Source organism: Rousettus aegyptiacus, unplaced genomic scaffold (genome assembly GCF_014176215.1).
Source record: "Rousettus aegyptiacus isolate mRouAeg1 unplaced genomic scaffold, mRouAeg1.p scaffold_m13_p_13, whole genome shotgun sequence".
NCBI classification, from domain to species: domain Eukaryota; kingdom Metazoa; phylum Chordata; class Mammalia; order Chiroptera; family Pteropodidae; genus Rousettus; species Rousettus aegyptiacus.
Window position 1 is genome coordinate 40,383,609 of NW_023416288.1, and position 23,707 is coordinate 40,407,315.

Here is a 23,707-nt window from a genome sequence, read left to right on the forward strand (position 1 = left end):
GGGAGTAGCAACTGTTTTCACTGAGAACTTGCAGCCTCCCCAGCAAGCGAGGGGGACCCACCGGCACTGCCCTGCCCCGACGCCTCTATAAAGACGCCATCAACTCTGCAGCCTTCAAGGACCCCCCAGAACCTCTCCGATTTTCAGGCACACCCCAGAATTCCTTCTCTGAGAACTACTGTTTCTACTGAGGCAACGTGGTCCCAGAAGACATTTTTCAAGCAATTACACAAATACCTCAGAGCAGGCAAACCAGAGGGGGAGCCGACATCCATTGAGCACCGACTGCGTACCGGGTTCCGTGCTGAGCGCTCTACCCACGACGGTCACCTTCGTTCCTGGTAACCCCGCCCCGCTGTGTGCGGGAGGGATCATCTGGACAGCTGCGCCAGGCCATAGCGCCAGGGAAGAGCGGAGCCTGAATACAAACGCAGGTGTGAGGCCTCCCCTGGGCCACCTCCTACCTTATCCTGCTGACCCATGTTTGCGTGTGAAGCTCTGGAAGCAGGTGACCTGGAAATGAAGCTAGAACCGGCACATCGGCGGGGTAGAGGAGGGGCAGGAAAGGGCCGGGTCTCACTTGAGTAAGGGCCGGGAACCCCGATAAATGTGGGCCTGAGATGAAGGCGCATTCGCAGCCTGCCAAGCAAGCGGGGGGCAGAGCAGCAGGGGTGACGTTCCTGGCCTTCCCCAGCCCACTGCTTTCCCCAGGCGTAGAAGTGTGGGGAAAAAAAAAAAAAATTATGGCCCTAGGGTTAAAATCTCTAAATATGTGTATAAACTAACATCGGTCTTGTAGAATGATGAATAATGGATGCTCTGAAAGATAAGGCTAAGGTCATTAAATGAAGACTCTAGAGAAAACAAACAAACAAAAAAAAAGTGTGAAAACAGGAGAGCTTCGGGGTCTTTGGGAGCAGAACTGTGCTCAGGTAATTTCCACTTGCAAGGGAGGATGGAGTTTCCTATCTGACCTCCCTCCCGGCCCCAGAGACTTGACAAACGAACGCTGCTACCAGAGGCCACCTGACAGCCAACCTTAGCCACGTGCCCTCTCTCAGGCCCCCCTGTGACTCCCACAGCCAGGGAAGCCCGAAAAGATCACGGAGCGGTCCCCAAAGAGACACTAAAAGCCGAGGACCGCTGAGGACCAGCACACACCCGTCCTTGACGGATTTCGTTCCCCTTTTGGGGGTGGGAAGCCCCCACCCCCACCCCGAGTATGTAGTTTTGAACTGTTGCAAATTCAGCTTTCCCTGCTGCATTCCATGAGGCACAGATACAGTCTGAGGGACATGGAAACGTTTGCGTTATGATCACAACCACCAACCAACCCAGTGCCGGAATGGATGCCCCAGGCGGTCTGGGCACCCACAGGGAGAAGCCTTGGGGTTTCCGCCTCAGACTGTGGCTACCGGGTAGATTTTCTCCGCATCCCCTGAGCTGGGTGCTCTGTGCGTTCCCTCCATCCCTCACTCCTCGGTGCCTTGTAATCGGGACCGGAAAGCAAAGGGGAGATGCGTTTAAAAGGGCAAGCCGGATGGATCTGGTGGCTGGTCCTCAGGGCTCTACGGACTCCTCACATCTGGCAGCCCACCTGAGTGAACTGCACGGGGCATGGGGTGAGGGCCCTGCCCCGGCTGCTGGCACAGTTACAGAGCTCAACCATGGGCGTGGGGGAGGCGAGTTTATACAGGCATCTTTTACTTCGTAAAAACCCATTAAGCAAAATATTTATGTTTTATGCAGCGAGATAGTTGTCGTATTCATTTTCAAACATAATTTTTTTTTAAATGTAGCTTTCTAAAAAAAAGCATCCTGAAGTGTTTCCAGTTTAATCACCATAGTCGCTACCGAAGCCTCCTCGACGAGATGGCGGCCTGGGTCAGGAAAGTCTGAGAGAGGGACAGGGCACTCTCTGGACCCTGGTGAGGAGGATTGGAATCTGCTCTGCAGGAGGCAACGGACGGCCGGTCGGGGGAGACTTGCCCCTTCCGGGGCCGTGTGGGCCCCGCTCCCTTTCGTCCTGGACGACCTCGCGGGGCGGCGTGCGGCCGCGCTCGGGGGTCGGAGCTGGCGAGTGCTGGCATCGTGTGAGAGGACAGCGGGCAGAGAGGCCACACTCGCAGCTGCCGAAAGCAGAAGGCGCCACCCAGGCCTGCAGGCAGTGGCTGCCGATGACGCGAGGTCAACCGTGGTCTTCACGGAGCCACTCCCAACTTTTCATTAGCTCGCTGTCTCCCTAACGAGAAGACTAATCAGGAGAAACCACAAGAGATTCCCCAGGCGGGATCTGAGCTCTCTCCAGCATCGCCGAACGTGGCTGAATCCAGACCAAATAAAGATGTTTACTGACAGCCTAATAAACAAATGGGCCCCTTCGGATGTAACCTTGATGAATGGAGCATCCAGGTGTTTTCAATAATGGCAATAAGCACTACAACTCAAAGTATTTCTGATTCAAGTATAATGCATTATTAGGCCATTAGAGGCTGAGCACAGAGGACCATTTGGACATAGCCCTATCAATAATGCTCTTCCCAGCCTGCATTTAGGCTCGGGGAATTAGTCATCCTGATATTCTATTTAATAAAAACCTCAAGAAGAAGCATCAAAAATCACATTACATTTTAACAGGGTTACAGCAGCCCAGGAGAACCACAAGTTTAATTTTCATAAGAGCATTCATTCCTCAATTATGTCAGACATGAAAATGTAAATGGCAAATTTAATGCTAACAATATCCCTCAAAGCACATTGGCAGGTAAAGGCACATTATGTTGAGTGGATGCTGGCTGCATAACAAGCAACCTCCAAAATGAGGCTTGGGGGTGCGGGTCGGGGGAGGGATCCAGGCCACTTAGCTGGGCTGCCCCTGGAAGAGCTACAGCCTCAAAGCTGGGGTGGGGGCGGGGGGCATTTGTGAGTCTTAGGAACATGGGCTTCCTGGCATCCGCGGGTGGCATTTCCCATGGGAGCCAAAAACCCAATTTGTTCAATGGCAGCCATCGAAAGGTGCCCATGAAGGCATTCCAGGGCCTCGAAGTGGGCTGAACTTCTAAGGCATTGCCAGGAATTGTTCGGAGCATGCAACGCAGGTCTGTATTTTAAATAAAATTCCAGGTTAAGAAATTCCTCTCCTTCGGAGAACTGGGCCACCTTTTTGGTCAAGCGTGTGGTAGAGACAAGAAAATATTATTTCTATTTTTAATAAAAGCCACTGACATCAACAACCAAAGAATCTCACTGCTTCTCCATAAAAAAAAAAAGAAAAAAGAAAAAAAGTCTCTGAAAGATGTCCATTTTGATTTTCTCTCTCTCTCTCTCTCTCTCTCTCTCTGGCAAAACCAACTTCTATGTTGTATTGCCCTATGGGGAGCCTCTGTGACAAGAAACTGAGGATGTCCTCCAGTCGACAGCCAGAGACAAACTGAGGTCCTCAGTCCAACACCCTGTGAGGAGTTAATCCCTTATCACCCACGTGAGTGAGCTGGGAAGGGCATCCTGCCCCAGTGGAGCCTGGAGGACCCAGGTGAGCCGTGCCACAGAAACCATAAGGTGATAACTGTGGCTCGTTGGAAGCTGGCTCAGTTTTCAAGTAATCTGTCACATTGCAATGGATGGCTAGTACACCAGGTAATCTAGGCTCTGCGCAATTCTTCATGTGAGTAAACACAGTCCAGATACCCAAGACAATTAAAATCGATCCCAAGCTTTACTGATGCTTTGCGAAGAAAGTCAAGAGACCTGATAATTTTATAACCCACAGCCACACCCCAAATTCTCTTTCGCGTTACGTGACACCGGTGATTTCCCACATCCGATGGCCGCTCCCGAGCTTCTCTCTCCTCATGCCTCCTCTCGGCCCCTCACTGAAGAGTCGCCACCAGAACTGGGTCCTCATGGCCTCCTGCCTTCTCTTCTCCCCTTTTTCTCATCGTCCGTTCGCTCTTTTCTTCGGTAACCATATTTTCTCCATGTCAGGTACAAGCCGCCTGCGCCTCTCCCTTCCCGTTTCGCCTCTCCTGGCCACACATCAGCGGACAGCGCCTGCGTTCGGGGAGGAGTCCAGGGCGGATGCTGAGTACTCACTCAGGATGAATGTTTGACGCCGTTGCCCCTGGTGACGGGCCGGGGCCGCTCCATGGACACGCACCGACGCCGTGGCCCGTGGGCTTCAGCTTGAGGGGGAGCCTCTGGCCCTCCGAGGAGCAGCGGCGGCTGCCAGGGCACACTTGGGAGGTGTCAGCACCTCTCTTAGAGAAATCGGGCCCTCGGGAGTGAAATTGTCCACTAACGACATTTTACAATTTGTCTTTCCATTTGTGATTATATTTAGGGAGGGCGAATTACAGATATTTTTGAGCCAGAGATGTTTTACATAACCGTGAATTATGGATCTAAAGGGTTTTATCCTACAGCCAAATTTTTAAAAGCCTCTCTAGCAGGAAGACTGCCCAGTTCAACGAAGCCGGAATTTCTAAAGGTCTTGCGAGCCAACGTCTGGTTGCAAATTTGCTAGAGCCTCATTTGGGGCATTTAGATAACCCCGAGTGTGTCCTGATAGGCCATACAGAGTCATTATCTCCCCTAAGGAGATCCAGTTCCAGGAGCAGGAAATTAAATAGCTTATTTTAGCCAAGAAGACCGCTGGAAACAAGCTAACTCCATTACTCTCATTGCCGAGCTTATCTCATGGTGAAGTTCGGCCTCGGGGCAGCAGACGCGGCTCAGGTGCATTAGGCCTAGTCTCAGAAAGGTCTGTGCAGAGGAGTTGATGCCATTAGGTGCCCTAAATGCCACCACTTTGGGTCCAAACGAGGATTCTCTCAGGTGATTGTTAACAAGACGATGACCTCTGTGAGGATGAGGATGGCATCCTTTATCTCTGAACATGCTCCAAAGTGCTCTGCTTTTGACTGAGCTGTAATTTTTTTTTAATCTCTAGAATGGGGGTAGTAATACACTAGGAATCGCAGAGAACAGTAGAAATTGTGTGCATGGAGCTCCTACCACAGTTCCTGGGCTATAGTATCCACTCGATAGTCACATACTTACATTAATGAACGGGGGCATTGCATGGGGGATCATGGAGATAAAATGAACCATAAAAACATAACTATTGTTATGCATGCTGTCACACGGCATTTTCAATGGAGAGCGAACATCAAAACCTATAACAGAGGAAGTCTTTTTACAATCTGTTCTAGTTGTATGAAATTTAACATAGTGAAAATAACCGTTAACGTTTTCATTATGGACAGTTTTACAGGTGAGCAAACCAAATATATCAGAGGTTAAGTAACTTGCTGAAGTGTTCGCAAGTATTAAATAAGGTTTCCATGATAACAATAGTATCTTTTGGGTACCAACTCTTTGCCAAACACTTAGCTCTTTTAATATTTTCAGCAACTTCATCATCAAGCTGGAGACTCTTAACCTCATTTAACAGTGGAGGACACAGAGGCTCAGAGTCACTGCTGCGTCCCTCAAAGAAAATAAAGCCATAACGTGCAGGCCCCAATCTAGTGGTATCCAGCTACCTACACCCTCTCTCCTTCGTGACTCACTTGTCCTTTGAATGTGATGCTCCAACATTCGTTGGCTAGTTATGTTTTGACGGCGTTGGACTTTGCTATGGCCATTTAGAACCACGTTGTCTCAGCTCAGCCATGGTCGTCTTTACCATAAACTTCCTAAGAGCCACCGCAGGACCTCCAAAACTCAAGGTGCTTTTCAGTTCAATAGATGGCAGATACCGAATGTCTCCATTCGTGGGCCATCTGTACACCAGACAGAAGGAAATCCAACATCTGAAAACTAGGAGAACTGGTTTTAATTGAAAACATTTGGTTGTATTTTGGAAGACCCACAAAGCCAGGTTTCTGGACTATCTGCAAACAACACAAATTCAGAAGTTACTCATCCATGGCAAACTCTGCAGATTAGTGTCCAAATCCAGGAAATTGGGCAGCTACTCTTGGTGACTCTGCCTTTGGGAGCAGGTGAAGAGGGTGCCTGTAGGCCTCTACCTGCATGTGCCTACGGGCAGTGCATCCCGAGGTAATTATTGTGAAACGTCAATTACGAAAAACAGGAGATCAGGCTGTAGGTGTAGAAAATATTGTACGGAGTTAAACCACCCCAGAATCTCCACAGACTTGGCTCGTGTCCTATGCTGTCCCCCGAACCCCCCGTTGCGGTCAACGGAGCCACCATCCACTCAGTGGCCCCATGGGACGCCACGGGGCCACCTCCACCCACTTCCTCTCCTCCCTCTTCTCTCATGCCCATTCCTTCACGAAGGCCTCTCGACCTGCTTCCAGAATGAGTCCCCTTCCCCACAATCTCCACGGGTCCCACTAAATCCGGACCTTCGGAGTCTCACCGGGACTTCTGCAGCTTCCTCCTGTCTGGCTTTTTCCACATCCCTCTGTCACACAGTGTCCAGAGTCATCGTCCAAAAGAAAATCTGATCTGACCGCACCCAGCCCCTGCTTGGTACAGCATCCTCACCAGGGCCTGAAAGGCTCTCTGCATTTGCACCCCCTCCCAGCTTCCCTTTCCAGCCTCCCACCTGACCATGCCACAAATGTCACTCCAGGCTTGGAATATACCAATAACTGTCTGAAAGAGAGATCAGCAAAACAATCCCATTTACAACAGCATCAAAACCAATAAAATACTTAAGAATGCATTTAATAGTCAAGGAGGTGAAAGCTCTGTACAAGGAAAATTATGTTGATGAAAGGAACTGAAGAAGACACAAGTGAATGGAAAGATATCCTGTATTCATGAATCAGAAGAATCGATATTGTTAAAATGCTTACACTATCCAAAGCCATCCATAGACTGAATAAGATCCTTCTCAAAATTCCAATGGCATTTTTCACAGAAATGGAAGAAAAGCAATCATGAAATTCATATGGGAACGCAAAAGACCCCAAATAACCAAAACGATCTTGGGAAAGAAGAACAAACCTGGAGGCATCACACTTACTGATTTCAAATGATACTACAAAGCTATAGTAATCAAAACAGTATGGTACTGGCATAAAAACAGACACATAGACCAACGGAACAGAATAGTGAGCCCAGAAGCAAACCCATGCATATATGGTCAAATAATAGTTGACAAGAGAGCCAAGAACACTCAATGGGGAAAAGACAGTCTTTTCAACAAATAATGTTAGAAAATATGGATAGTCACATGCAAAACAATTAAATTGGACCCTCACACTACTCACAAAAATTAACTCAGAATGTATTAGACTTAAATATAAGACCTAAAACCATAAAAGTCCAAGAAGAAGACAAAAGGATAAAGCTCTTTATCATCTGTCTTGACAACAATTTTTCAGATATGACACCCACACACTGATCAATAAAAAGAAAAATAAACAAGTAAGATGACATCAAATTAAAAGCTTTGGCAGAGCAAAAGAAACAATAATGGAATAAAGAGACGACCTACAGAATGGAATTAAATGTTTGCAAACTATATATCAAGGGGTTAAAATTCAAAATGTATGTAAATAACTCATACAACTCAATAGGAAAAAGAAAGGAAGGGAAGAAGGGAGAGAGAGGAAGAGAAAAAAAAATCCCACAAATAATTCAATTTAAAAATGGACAGAGGACCCGAAGAGACATTTTCCCAAAGATGACATACAAATGGCCCAGAGGTACATGAAAAGATGCTTCACTAATCGTCAGGGAAATGCAAATCAAAAACACAAAGAGATACCACCTCGCTTGTTTATATTATTAAAAAGATAAGAGAGAACAAGCATTGGCAAGAATGCAGGGAAAAAAGGAACCCTAGTACACTGTTGATGAGAACGTAAATTGGTACAGCTACTATGGAAAATCAGGTTTCTCAAAAAATTAAAAATAGAACTACTATATGATCCAGTAATCCTACTTTTGGGTATATCTGCAAGTGAAACAAAATTACTATCTCAAAGACATAGCAGTATCCCCAAATTTATTATCTTGGCTATAGCCGAGGCATGGAGACAACCTAAGTGTCCATCAATGGATGAGTGGATAAAAATATGGTGTACACACACACACACACACACATAAATATATGCACACATATACATATGTAATGGACTATTATTCAGCCATAAAAAAGGAAGAAATCCTGCCATTTGCAACAACATGAATGGACCTTGAGGGCATTATGCTAAGTAAAAATAAGTCAGACATAGAAAGATAAATACTGTGTGATCTCACATATATGTGGAGTCTAAGAAATAAAAATCCAGCCTAATAGAAACAGAGCAGAATGTTGGTTGCCCAGGGCCGGGTAATGGGGGATTGGGGAGATGTTGGCCCAGGGTGCATGCTTCCAGTTGTAAGGTGAATAAGCTCTGGGATCTAATATTCAGCATGGCGACTATAGTTAACCATACTGTATTATTTACTTGAAAGTTGCTGAGAGAATAGATAATATATTCACCACACACATAAAAAATATATATCTAATCACATGAGGAGATGGATGTATTCACCAACCTTATTACGGGGATCATTTCACTCACTCCAATCTGTGGTTTCTCCAAATGGTTGTGTCTTAGCCCCCCCCCCACCACCCCCATGGCATACAGACCCCAAAGACACCAGTTTGGGTTCTGAAAAATGTCCAGTTCAGTTCAAGCCTGAATGTGGGAAGAAGCAGGAGCAAAAAGCTGAAAAAGTCTAGCTCTTTCCACGGCGATGCTGCTGTGATCGGCTCACCGACAGTTCGTTCCAATCCAGTAAATTGAGATGATAAGGGACAGTCAATGCAAACCAATAAATCTCTCCTTCCACGCAACCTTTTATCTCAGTATGTCCCCCCAAAAAAATCTAGACAGGAAATACATAACCCCAGAGCAGTAGCCTGATACATTTATGAGCTATAACTGAGTTTTCCAAAGATACAGCGCGAGTTAATTGAGCGCTCGGGCTTATAAAGAGACCGAAACTGCTGGCTTCTACTCCCCACTTAAAACGCAGAAAATCACAGTGTTCCTGATGAGACGCTAGATAGCCATATGGCTTGAAAAGGAAACACGCTCAGGAACCATCGGATACCAAAAGTCTACCCCCAGACCCGAACAGCCGATCCCTGCTCCGGCTCCATTTCGTAAATGGTGAGTCAAGTACATACGGCTAGTCCTCAAGAAGGTACTAAATATGTGAATTCTCATTACGTAGTGCCCGGCCAGGGCCCACGATGGTGAGGCCTGACGGACGATGTCTGCTTGTTCAGATCTCTCCTCTAAAAAGGTTCTTTTAACTTGATTCAGAAACCTCACACACACACCATGCAATGAACTTTACACACATTTATATGTCTGTCTGTCTGCCTGACTGTCATCTATCACCTACCTACACTTACAAACTTTTATGTACTATACAAGTCTAATGACGTTATGCTTCTGGACTTATCTACCAGTCCTTCTCACTAGGGAGTCCGGCCAGGTGTGATTAGGCTGAACTATTTCTCAACCAGTGCTCCAACTCGGTCTCCTCCTACCTTCCCACCTGTGGAAATTGTGAGGATTTGGTGGGATGATCCCGACATGCTGCATGCAGGCTGAGATATTCTGGAAATCAAAAAGGCAAGCGTAAAATGTAAGGGACTGTATGTGATTCACGTGACCGCAGTCGTTACGATCCAGAAACACACAACGTGGGAATGAGTAAAGCGACCTCCAGCCTCGCCGTTCCGTCCTCTGCAGCCTGGGAGGGCCGGCCTTGCTGGGGTTCGCGCCTGGGCCGACAACGCCCCCCGGAACCCCGGCTGAGCGCTGCGGAGAAGGGAGCAGAAACAGAACTTGTCCTGCTTCCCATTTCTTTCATTCCAGAAATAGCGAGGCCCCTCAGTGGGTTACAGAGCGCGCGGTGGAGCTGCCACGTTTTGATTTGTCCCAGGAGCTCTCTGAGGGAGAGAGCCTGTCCAGAGCCCCTCCAGGCAGGAATGAGGATCACGCCCTTAATTCCCCGATCAGCTAAACACTCTCCCTTGGCTAGACTTGCTGAGTTTAGAAAGAGTAAATATTTTTTTGGAGATTCAAGCAAATGGTTTTGTTTTCTAAATACATGCCGGCCTGGGGTCTGGAAAGAAGAAATATGAGCGCAGATTAGGTCTAGGGAACAAGAACTCATTTGAGCCCCAACCGTGTGCCAGACACAGAGCGGGGTGTGTGCGCGGTCCTCTTCTTACTCCTCGCGGCTGCCCGTGAAGGGATGACCATCACCCTCGTTCTACTACAGGTGAGTGAGGAGAGCCTCAGAGAGAGAGGCTATCTGGTCTACCGCAGACACACACAGGTGATAGGACGCGTAACAGCTTGGGGTCTAAACCCAGCCTGCGCATCTGCAACGCCCACGCCGTTTCCAGGGCACTCTGCTCCGTTGACTTGCCCAAGGTCCCCCTTCATTGTCAGGCAGCCGAAGAACAGACATACCATCATGCCAATTCCTCTCCACCTGTCTGAAACCACAGCTATTTCCCCCTTGGCAGATTAAAAAAGTAGCTCCTTAGAACAATAAAATGGTGCCGAGACTCTTCCATCTCACCCCAGAAGAATAATGAGCCATACAGAAGTCGACATATGCTTCCCCTGATTTTATTTCGTACTCAATTGCTAGATTCGATCTGCACGTGCCATGCTGTCAAAAGGCGGAGGATGGTGACAACGAGCAAATCGGCCGATTACAGCAGGCGGTGAACTTGAGCAAGGGTCCAGCCTGGTGACAGACCAGGGTTCCTGGGAGGAAGCCGGCCCCCTCCGGCAACAGCAGGGGCTCACTGGCCTCCGTTCCTGTCACTCAGGGAGCGACAAGCCGCCTCCGGCTCGCGGTCGCATGTCCCTGTTCGTCGACCCCTCCCCTAATTCTCCTTGCTGGGACTCGAACTGTGATCCAGCGTGACAGGTGCTGGGTCCTGTCGAAGCTTGAAATGGAAGGGGAGGTTTGCAAAAGGTCTGGAAGAAGCATTACACGTCGTCGTTAAAAAGTTCAAAAATGAAAGATACCGAGAAAGAAAGAGATAGGTGGAGGCGGGTGGGGAGGGAACACGGTGCCAGGGAGAGAGAGAGGGAGGGAGGGAGGGGGCGGCTTTGCCTAGGGAAGGGGGTCACAGTCGAAACGCAGTCAACTGTATTTCTGGATGCTTGGTTTTCGTTGCGGAAAAATCCAACAAGGTCTCATCTGTTTTATATCATTGAGCAGCTGCTACCCAGAGGCCACTGGTCTGTCGCTCTGCCCACTTTGTCTGGAACGGGTGCTCCCCGAGCATGCCCACACTGCGCCCCCGTGACGGCTTCCGAGAGAAACCGGGGATGGAAGTGAGGAAGTGGGGGGGAGGGCAGGGCAGCGGAGGGAGACTCGGCAGGGCGAGGAGAGACGGAAGACGGACGGCTCTTTGCTGGGGGCCTGCGTGCTCCGGGCGCCCGGCATGGCTGCTCCCAGCGGGTGCGAGTGCCCCCACGGGGACAGGAAGCTGCAGCTTTGGCCCTGTCACTGTGGGCGACCAGCTAGCTCTCACGGAGTCACTACGCTAATCTGATTCGGTGCTGATAAATGGGCCAAAAAGAGTTCTGCTGGGGCAAAGGGGGGGATAAAATTTCTCTCTTCCTAAAATAATCACCATGTCACGATGGCAAAGCTTAGAGTTTCGTTAGATTACGGGGATAGTTACCTTCATCATGAAGTTTACGTTCGTTTTCCACACAGACAGTCCTATTTGGATTCCCGCGAGGTACAGTTATAACCAACACTAGTGCTTCACACTTATTAAGTTTTTGGACTTTTTATTAAAATATGACAAGCTCGGGTCATATACTATCAATGGAAGCTGCAACGGATCCTCGAGGCCAATCAGGCTTTGACTAGGGATGCAGGGTTCGGAGGGTGGGTATTAAATGCTTCCTGGAGGAGGCGCTGACGTCAAAACCAAGTGCATCCTGTGGGTCAGAGAACCTCAGGGACTACGGTCTAGAGCGCAGAGCAGGAAGGAGAGCCAAGGAACCAGGAAAATGAAGCGCCGGCCGCACGTAGTGTCAGACGGAGAGAGGGCAAGTCTGCACCCTGACATGCCTTTCATCCGGCCCAAGTGCACTGTGGGTAAGCGGACCGGAATCGTGTAAAGGACCCATCTCTGACACACTCCATCTTGTCAAAGACTATATTTTTCCTCGCGCATTACAAATTTATCATTCTGGTTTCTAACCAGTTCTCGGAGCTCTGCCTGGCATATGGTGGGCTCTCGATAAATATTGCGAAGTATATGAACTAACAAAAATTCTTTTAGTGTGCCCAGAGATGGAGGTCTCTACATTTATAAACCTTGACCGCACCTGAGAAGAGGCCCACCTGAGTGGCCTGCGGGCATTCACCTCTGCCTTTTCATTAACCACTGAAACCCCCAGTTTGAGAACACATTCTTCCCTGACCAGGAAGCCATTTCCTCATTTGTACAAGAAATCTGAGCTCACCTCTCCGATCAGTCAGAAATATGGACAAAAGACACCTATGGCCTTGTCCTTTATCCTCAGAGGGAACAGTCTAGAAGAAAAATCTATTTCACGAAAGCCAAAGCATGTAGCTGAGCTGCAACCCCACCAAGCTCGTCAGCCAGACAGCTCACCCCGGGTGTGGAGAGGCCCTCATGGAATTCAGCCCAGATACACATTTGCTTTTATACCTAATTCCCTCTAACCGCCGTGAACTCGCTTCCAAGGCTTCATGCACCGATCTAATGTCAAAGCAGAGTCCCTCAGGAATTTCTAGTGGCCAAAACAAAGAGCCAGAGACTTGAGGAAGAAAGAGAAAAATCCTACACGAGTAAATCAGAAACATGACCAGGAAACAAAACTACCCAGAAAGTACCAATATTTTGAACACCATTTTTCTATATACTCTCTGCCTATTTATTTCCTTCTCGCCTTCTCCCAACAGACTTAAGACATATATACATATATGCATATTCATTCCATGGAAGGAATAAAGAGGCAAAAAAATTATGTGTTTTATTTAGGAGCAAGACCACTTGGGGTTTACATTCTGTACACCCCATTGATCACCTGCGGGACCCTGTGTCGATGCCTCTGGCCTCAGTTTTCTCGCTTGTAAAATAAGGATGGTGAGCGTTGCTTACCTCCTAGGAACAGATGCCGAAGAGATAAGTTAATTACATCTACTAATTATACCCATGAAGCACCAAGGCTGTGCTAGATACTATTTCATCCTTAAATTCAATAACTCTAACAACAGTCTTACAAAGTAGATACCACTATTTGCATCTCATAGATGAAATGCCAGAAGCTCAGAGAGGTTGAGTAATTTGACCAAAACGACACAGACAGCAGGGCAAGGCTGCTATTTGAATTCGGGTTTTCCTGACAGCAAAACCTCAAAGCCATAGACGGGGCTCCTCCTGAGAGCCCCGCCCTCACCACCCCCTCACCCCCCCACCCCCCACCCCCAACCTTCCCCCCCCCCCCCCCATCACGCCGCACTTCCCTGTTCTCACAGCGATGGGTGATCGGCCTTCCTCAGGGCTCCACCACCCCGTACTCGGAACCTTCACAACACGGGGACCTCTATGCATGCGCCAGATGACATTCCCCTCTCACGCCGAGCTCTGACTTCTCTCCACTTGAGACGTTAAGGACCCCATTGGTAAAAACAGACTTGGACCACGTTAGAAGAGCACAAATATCACTGACCATACCTTCGAATGGAATTGATCATGGAATTGATCGGGGCGCAGCTTGAGGCCTGGGGACCTTTCAGAAGCCCTCCTGTGATTCCTCAGCTCTGAGAACGACAGACTCAGCACTTCATTCTCATTGCCAAATAAGCGATCCTGATGCATATGAATTAAAGCATGCGACTTTGAAATGGCAGAATGAACATATGAAAAGAATTTGGGAAGTGATTCGGCCCCAGGCAGTATTCAAAGTGTGCTATTTTTTTCAAAATGTCAACGTCAATTTGACTTTAGATTGCCTTTCCTCTGTAATTCTTCCATCTCTATTAAATGGATCAACCCAGCTGATGCAATAAAAACCCAATTATTTTGCACATTTCTGTGACTTTAACACAAATTTTTTTAAGCACCTCCAAAATCATCTTTCTTTCATGTAATGATAACTTCCCTACATAATTCTTCCCAATTTCTCAAAAATATGGCCTTGGAACAAATGCAAAATTCTGCCTATCTGGGACTTCATGATAGTTTTTAATGAATACTTTTCTCATATCTACATGATCAACTCTTACTGTCTAGGTTAAAAAAGAGAGATTAGCCAGATAATCTGAAAATCAAAATACCACCTTTCTCTCAAAGATCACACCTGTCCTAACAGGAAGATATTTTTAACTGAAATATTTTCATCTTTACACCTTAGCTAAGGCAAGAACAGCCTATTACCACGTGAACTAAAGGCTTCTGGAAACAGAGTTCCCAAACTTAAATTTACATTCAAATCTCTTTTAAAAGTTCCCATGCCAAGCTGTACCTCATAGAGTTAAATCAGAGTCACCATGGATGGAAGTCAAGCATTTGTAAAACTGCTAAAAATTTCCCAGGTGGTTCCAATGCTCAGCGAAGATTGGGAACTCCTGTCTTAACACTTTCTGCTAAATCTTCTGTCTTAACACTTTACTGTCTTAATACTTTACTGCTAAATAAATCTTCGTGGGTCTGTAAGCAAAATAGATTTTTCTACATCTCAAACTATTTTAAGAAAAAACTACCTACTTAGATTGGAAATATTCGCATATCAAAATTTATTTCCTGGGCTACACTATATTACCCAGCGAAGAACTTAAAGAATTCAAATCTTTCTTCATTTACCAAGATTTAAAATTAAAATAGAATTCATACTATTTTAATAAAGTGCTACCTTTTGGATTTGGAGGCCAAACAAAAATGTGGTCTATTAGTACCCACTTTTTGTCCCTTTATTATAGCTAACCGACTTGTCTAAATGGCATCAATGTTTCACAAATAAAGACCAAATTTAATAATAAAAATAAGTTGTTTATATTTATTGTAAGAAATAACCATTTATTAGCTTAACTCACAAAACTTACAATCTATATCATTTTTCATTTCTTATCATATATTGCTGCCATGTAACTTCATTCATTAGCTAATTCATATTAATTATTTTCCCCCCAGTTTTATCGAAAGATAACTGACATGCACCAGTATATAAGTTTAAGGCACATAGCCTGATGGTTCGACTTATATATGTTATGAAATGATTACTATAATAGGTTCAGCTCATTAATTCCATATGGCATCTTATTTTTAATGTCTGTCTTATCTTAAGACCCTTAAGAGAAGGGATCATGTTATTTATTGAGCATCTGCTACATGCCTAGAGCTACATTAGCCCATCAAAGGGTTTTCATGTTCCCTATAGCTATTATCCAATTTGTAGTTTACAGTCGGTAGTAAAATCAACTTGGGGGCCTGACCACCTTTTTATTGATGTTGTAGTATAAAATGGAAGCAAATAAAAAGGGACAGCAAATAGCTGCGTTATTCCCACAAACTAAGGGTAAGTTCCACTAAATGAAACTTTGTTTCAGTTGTATATATATATTTGTGTGTGTTGGTGTGTGTGTGTGTGTGTGTGTGTGTGTGTGTGTGTGTGTAGAGTGGGGTCTCAATGCAAGATATTTTTCTCCATTAACATGATTTGAAACGCATTGCTATAAAACAGTATTCTGTGTATCACAGTGGTCTGTAAATATTTACTGATTAAATAAAGTCAAAAGTCCTAGAAATTATTTTTTTAATTGGAAAAAGAGCTGTCGGCCATTTCTCTGGCTAGGTGTCAACAGAAGCCACCTTGGAACAGGCCCTCATTTGGCGACTCGGAACACGTTTGGGGCCTCTTGTAGGGAGAACAATGCTCAGGAGCCCAGTGGTCTGGAAGACCAGCCCCCGGGCCTGCTTGCTCTGCAGAGCTGGTTTGCTGGGTCCTGGGCCTTTTCGTCGAAGTCAGCAAAGCCTCCTGGGAAAGTCAGAGTTGAAAGCCTGACTCCCTCGCAGCCAACGTCCAGAGGCAGCAAAGGGGACCTCTCCATGAGGCGGGCGGTCTGGGCGGGCTCGGAGCTCACAGGACACAATCAATCCTAGCACAGCAAAAGGGAAGAGGCTTTGATGCGAGAAACCATGCTTTCTACTGAAAAGGACTAGCGGAGCCTTAGAAAACCAAAGAGAAAAAGATGGTCACTCTCCTAGACCGATTGTTTTAAACGCATGTTAGTTATTTGCAGGACTGGAACCGACACCATCCGTGATATTTAGGCACTTCACGGCTCACGAAGGGTCAGTAATCGTCCTAGGATTACAATTAATGCAGTCATTCGTTCTTGCTGTCATCCATTCAACATATTTAACCTCTACGACCTACTTATACTTTTAACTCCTTCGATGACCTCACCTCGCTGAGATGAGGGGAATCTGGCCACACTCGGAGTCGGCCAAGAATTCTACAGGGTGCGGCAGAAAAATGAAGCATTGTGCAGCTCACACACAGTCCGGATGCTGGAAAGTCACACGTAAACGGGTTTCAGTTAGCCGGTTTCTAGGTGCTTACCATACGCTAAGCACAAGAGAGTGAAATATGATTGTTTATGCTGTGGAATTATGACACAGCTCTACCTGAACTGCTTGTAGTTATACGTCGAAGCATGTGGGTTCAAAGCAGTGAAATTCAGAGCAGGCATTAAGGTCACCTGAACAAATTTTAAAATATTACCTGATGACACAATGTGAAAATGGAAAAACCATTGAAGACAGGTTTAAGAAGAAGCCACCAACGTACACCTGACTCATCAAGGGGACAGACTTCAAACAGTCATTATCTGGGTACCCGTTTTCATGACTATGTCTTGATGGATAGAATTTATAGAAATGTCTAATCGTATAATCTGTATCTATTATGTTTCATCCTCAAGATGTTTAGAAGTGGAAAGTAATGTTTGGCATACTTGCTTCCTTACACAAGTCATCACAACATTTTCATATAATTTTCTTTCCAAATCGATATGCATTTACATGCATTTTAATAAAACAGCCTGTGTTCTCCATGGTTTAAATTGTAGTGTGGGTGATCAGTGGCCTTCCTTTAAGTAGGAGGCAGTAATTTGACAACAGGCTTCTCTCACTGCAAAGAGGAGAAAAATGTCTCTTTGTGGAATGTTTTTACCCTCCATTATCTTCCCCTCTGTAAACTACCATTTGACAACCCTTCGACATGCCGTGATAAGGAGGAGTGCTGTCGTCATAGACAGGCTCCACGGGGCTGAAAAATAGCTTTCTTCGGGAGGAATGTCATCTTGCTCTCAAGATCTGAAGAAGAAGGGTTAGGAGAAAGGTTTGATGATCTCTCTCTAGGCCAGCTGAATTCTGCTTCGAAGAACCAACTTTGTTTCAGATCTTTCTTCCTCAGAAGACAGGAGGCTTTATTCGTGCCTAGTATAATCACGGTCTTTGTGGTCTTTTATCTTTCTTCCAGGGAGAAATAAGATACCAAGATACCAAGGACTCAAGGAGCTATCTTATCATTCTTTGCTCATGTATCTTAACTTTTAAGTTTCTTCTCGAGTTTTTGTTTCTTACAGCTGTTGTTTTCTGTTCTGGTTATGATAATTATAGAAACTTCCAATCATATTTTGTAATTACAGCTTGTTCAAATCAACGTAAACTACAATTAAAGATCCACGCATCCGTTCAGTGTGCATGAGCCAAGGCCCAGGCCCCGACGGCCGGGTGACCTGAGTGCCAGCTTCCTCTCTGTCACCACCAGCCTGTGTGATCCTGAGCAAGTGCCTCAGCCCTTCTGGACCTGAGTCATCTCATCTTCAAAATGAAGAGTTTAGAGGAGATATTCTTTTCCTCCTTTAGATATTTAGACCTCGTTTAGTGCAAAAAGTATATGATTTGGGCTTAGCGTTGTCTGGCCTGCCAGACCTTCATATAGACTTCGTGCATTGGCTAGTCACAAATACGCACAGTCCCCTCCCTCTTTCCCCTCCTCAATTAAGAGCTGGGGAGCTAATGTTCTTGACTCTCAGACGCCCTTACATTTAGGTGGGATGGCCGTGGAAGCAAGTTCTGGCCAATAACGTTAGTTGAAGTATCTAGGAGAAACTCCTAGAAAGGCTTTCTAAAAGTTTATCAGGTATTATATTATCAGGTATACTATCCCTTCATGCTTTCTTTCCCTGCTTGGACGTGGCCATGAGCCCGAAGCTCCAGCATGTGCCCACGAGGCACGAACGCAAGCACCGAGGCTATACGCTGACATTCGCAGAGGAGAGAGAAGGAAAGTGTGTTACACATGTGTCTCTCGACCTCGCTGGCCTACATCACACTCTCGTTGCTTGAGACAAAGAGATCCTGACGGATTAAGGACTGTTCACCGGGCTTTCTGTGAGCTAAAAATGAGCATGGTCCTCAAAAGCCTTTAAAACGATCTTTCCCAAATAGTAATGATTTCAGAACATACTTCGGTACCCTTTGGCGCTAACCCCCCTCCTGAGAATCAGTTTCCACCAGAGGTGACTGACTGTCCTCGGCCTCTGTTCAGGGCCTCTGGGGCACCTCCCTTCCCCATCCGCCTCCACGAAGGCTCCCGAACTCTCTCTTCAGCGGTGCTGGCCTCAGCCTCCTCTTGCCGCCGCCTGCCCCGCCGCCCTCCTCTACTCATGCTCCTCTCTCATTCAGTCGAACTAAACAGGAGTCCCCAGAAAAACACTCAGCGTGTCTTACGCAGCTTCGTTTAGCCCAAAGCGTGGCTTCGGACCTGGTACATAATGGATGTTCAGGGAATGGCAGTTCGGCTGTTTAATTTTGAGTGAGTGCAGTAATTTCTCAGCGCCGCAATCATTTGGCAAACATCATGACGTGGAAGCGGACGCAGGCGACTAGACTTCACGTTGATTGGTCTATAATATAGAGACTGTGTAATTCTGAACAGTTCTATCTGGACTGTATAACTGACGCTGTCGTTTACCTCTAAACACATGATAAACTTACTTTCAAAAAGGGTTTCTTTCCAGCGTCAAATCTATGCCTAACTCGGCCACTCTCCCGCCTTTTCTGATGCAGCGATAAGATCGAGCCTGGATTTGGTTATTAAATTAAGGGGAATAAAAGATGTCATAAAGGTCCTGAAACTCGTGGGAATGAAAAACGAGTTGCTCTTCGCAAACAACGCCCAGTAAACATTTATTATGCCTGGGAGGCACGCATTACGCCTTTCCTGGGACAGCATTATTACAAATGGAAGGCAGAGCAAGATATTAATTCTTTCTGATCGATTGATTTCCTTGGCATGGCACAGGAAGAAGACATTCAGAACTGCAGATCGTGTGTGTTTTTAAGGCAAGAACTATCCTAAAAAGGTCAAAAAAGTAATTGGGATGTAATAGGATTGTGTGAGATTACATTAAAGCCTACAGTTATTCAGTTTATTACATTTTGCTGTGAACCACTAAAATGTCTATCTATCTAGGTAAATTGAAGCTGATTCAGTTATGCTTAAGAATACTAAGATAATTAATATTTCAGTGGCCCTCACTCACTGAGGCTATGGATAAAACATGTTTTCTCAAGGAAAGTGACTTGCCTGGTGAAAAACAGCATGGTCAAGGAGCGTTCTGAAACTTCAGTAATTCACACACCAAATTCACAATTCGGGCTGTAATTTTGCTTGTACCATCATACAATGAATGAGCTGGCTGCTTTTCTTTAGGAAATTTGTGCTTTTTCTACTCAAGCAAATTTATTTTGAGAGGAAATGCAACTCCCCTGCCACTTCGTGATATATGTATCACGGTTACTGTTATCTGCAAGGCTCTCAGCTTGAGGGTTGATGTTTCTTTTTAAAAAAAAAGTTGAGGGGTGTTAGAAACACACTGGTACTGACTTGAGGTTTTTTTTTTTTTTCATTGACATAATCATAAAGATAATTAAAGATGTGAAACTGTGGTTCGGTATTGTCTCCAAGTGCCATGCGCATACCGTCCGATGTACACACCTGCGGGTTAGTGAGAACGAGCATGGTGGTAGGCGCACAGTTTTGGGAGCTCGAGAGGGCCGGACGGACACTCCGGCCCCCGCAGCGACGCCGCAGTCTGGACACGTTCCTGGAGCTCTCTGCGCTTTCTCTGCCCTCGTCTGTAAGATGGAAGCAACAAAGTGCCGCGACGGTGTGTAATTAGAGAAGAGAAGGTCATCTTCTCGACAAAAACTACTAATAAGTTATCCGAGCACAGACTCAATTTTACCCCCTGACCGTATCCGACCTGGAAGAGAGCTCTGCTTCTTGGAACGCTCCACGAAGCCACCCGGTGCGAGCTTAAACCCTGAGCTGCTCCCCGGCGCGGTCCTTCTCGTGGTGACAGGTAACCCAGGCAAATTCGTTCCTCTACAGATGTGCTGTTGGTGACCTTTGGCTGTGGGCGATGTCAACACCCGTAACTACTCTGAGTCGTTGATCCAAAAATGATCAAAAGCCACAGAAAACGAAAGATACAGAAATAATGAGCCCTCGCCAGACCCGTGTCGGAGGTATTTTCACATGGTTTCCTTCATCTCGCACATCAACGCTAGCAAGTGCCCTCTGCTCCCCACACCAGCCCCCCACCCCACGCAGGTCCCCTTAGCTCCACCTTCAGAGACCATCCCGAATCTGACCAGGCCCGGCCACCACGGGCCACCGCCAGTAGTGTTGCCGCAGCCTCTGGAAAAATCTCTTGACCTCAGTTCTGGCCCCCATACCCCTCCCAGGGTCTGTTTGTTTCATTACAGCCAGAGCGAGCTTTACAAATAGGCAGTATATGTGCATATGGGATATTGAGCTTATGAAAAGACGTTTAATCTCAGCAGGCGACATTTTCAAATTAAAGTTACACATTGCTTAGTGTAGTGCTTGGCACGAAGGGACTACTCCATGAATATTTATTGTATACGTGAAAAACAACTTCTCGTCTGACAATCGGCAAAGATTTTTAAAAATAGAAATTCATGGTGTTGGCAAGAGCTCACAGAAACAGCACTCTGTGTACTTCTGGGGAGATTGTACGTTTTATCAGCAAATATGTCTCAGATATCTCTGAAATGGCCATATACTTTGAGCAAGCAATTTCATATTTAAATGTTTGATTTAAGAATCTAATCAAGGACGTGCACAAAGCTGTATTAATATTTAGTAGTCCGGGCGTGTTAAGTAGCGATTTAGTCTTACATGTTTAAGAACGGATTTTTTTGTTTGTTTTTTAGGTTATAAAAATTTACCATGGAATAAAAAGGGGCATTTTCGTTGTTGAGGGGTGTATTTGTTCCCTACAGCTGCTGTAACAATTTACCACAGACTAGCGACATAAAACAACACAGATTTATTACCTTACACAAGGCCAGAAGTCAGCACTGGGTCTTACTGGGCTTACTGGAGACTTCAGGGGGAGAAGTCTCCAGAAGGAGCACAGCCCTGCTGACGCCTCGACTTTAGCCCCGTTCCCTCACCTCTCCCCGCTCCCAGAGGTCTCCTGCACAGAGGGTCGCCACGTTTCTTGGCTCATGGCTTCCTCCTCCGTCTCCAAAGGCAGCAGCAAATCGTCTTCAGATCTCGCTCTGAGTCCGACTTCCTCTCCGTCTCCCGCTTCACTTTAAAGGACCCTCATAACTGCATTGGGCTCACCTCCATAAGCCAGAACGATGTCCTGTTTCAAGGCCACCTGATCAGCAACGTAGTTCTTTCCGCAGCCTTAACTCCACCTCGCCTGCGACAACATAACGGTCAGAGGTTCTGGACATTTGGACGCGGACACTTTTGGAGGGGCCACTGCTCTGCCCGCCACAGAGGGTATGAAAATTTTGGTCTCACTCTTAAGCAAACTGTGACCCTTCCAACCTACAGGCGGGCGGGTCTTCAAACTTCAGAGAAGGCTCGGGGGCCGCGGATGAGGAGCGGGACCTTCCGGCACATTCCGAATTCCCGCAGGGTGACCTCAGCATCGCTCTTACTGTTTGAAATCCAAATATTCAGGCAATGGAGGTGGCCTGCCCAGAGTCCAGGTGGATGACTGGTCCTCAGGCCCTAGGATGAGTCTGCCTGAAGCAATCGGGAGGGGAAAAGGCCAGATCTGGAGTTCTTAAGCCATCTGAGAGTCAAAGTCAGGGAAACAAAGTTAAAACACAAAATCCACGCGGCAGAAGTTGGGCCGATGCTGTGAGACCGAGCTAATGCCAGAAGCCAAGTCTGACTGGGATGCAACCGGAATTTCAAACCCCAAAAAGTGAAGCTCACTGAGCTAAAGCCCCCACTACGTGCCCACTTGACAATTGCTCTCATGGTGTTTTGGTAGGTCAGCCAGGGTTTACAGTGCAGGTTTGGCTGGCATCGTTTTTCTTAGAGGAGAAATTAAAGCTACCCTCTTGTTTTCACTTATTTTTATTTTCTCCCACAGATCGAAGAGTCTCAGTAGTTAGAAAATGGAACTTTGGCCCCGTGCCTAATAGTAACCCTAATGTGGAGTTAGCATGGGGAGCCACTGGCTGGGTCTCCTCCCCTCGGCATCTTTGCAGGTTACTCCCTTGTCGTGAGTACAAACCAAAGGTAAGCGGGATGCAAACCAGGCCCCTTAATGCACATCACTCACACCATTCCAAAGCATCCGTATTGCAAACGATTCCCCTCTTCTTTCATGCAATAATGGAATTGCATGGGCGAGGGAAACAGAATACTATCAGTGGTGCTCAAATCCTCTCGTCTATTCCCCTGTGGCTCAGAGAAAAGAGCTTTGGTGTCAGATTTCTGATCAATGCGCTTCCTGGATCTGAACACGTAGAGGAGAGGAAAAAAACCTACGGCTAACGTCGTACTCCAATGCGGAAGGTGGGAAGGGTGGTATGGGGTAGAGGTGAAGCAAGAAAGCACCTCGGCTTATTCTATTTTTCCCAAAAGAGGAGCAATAACACAAAAGCCCAAATTTGGGTTGCGAGCTGCCAATAAGCACCAAAATCCCAGAATTCTAAGGACTTATGAAGCAAGAACGAGTTACTAATAAGCTAAAAGAAACCAGATCAGGGACCATCTTGAGACTCAATCACAAATACCAGTCTCCCTTCTCATGCCCATCAAAGTGTCAGGCTGATATGGAAACAAATCCTCTCAGTTTGGCCACGAGCTAAGCTCAGGGAAGAAACAGTTCCTTCTGCCTCGGCCTCGGCTCTACCCCAGGGCTCGTGTGTCGCTCAGGACCAGAGCTCTGGAGCCAACCTCAGGGGCCAGACTTCTCCTCAGCCCTAACGGTGGAAGCCGTGTCGGAAGCCAAGTATTTGATTTCGAAAGAGGAAGGCCTGGTTCTCGAGGCCTAAACATTCAGCTGTAAAACGTGTAAACTGGTCATGGAATTCTGGCTGTGGTATGCGCCAAGCTAAGAAAACAACATTTCATCTCACCACTGTAAGTAACACAGAAGTACAGAGAGGCCGAGGGGGATAAACATGTACATGTGCTGTTCGTTGTGACGTTAAAATAAGGGAGAATTTCTCTGCTGCTGAGAACTTAGAGCTAAAAGCCGTGCAAATTTTGGCTTCATATCTCCATCAGTTATTAAGCAGTGGCTACAAACTTCTGGAGCTGGATATGTACAAAGATAAGGAAATATCTTGTTT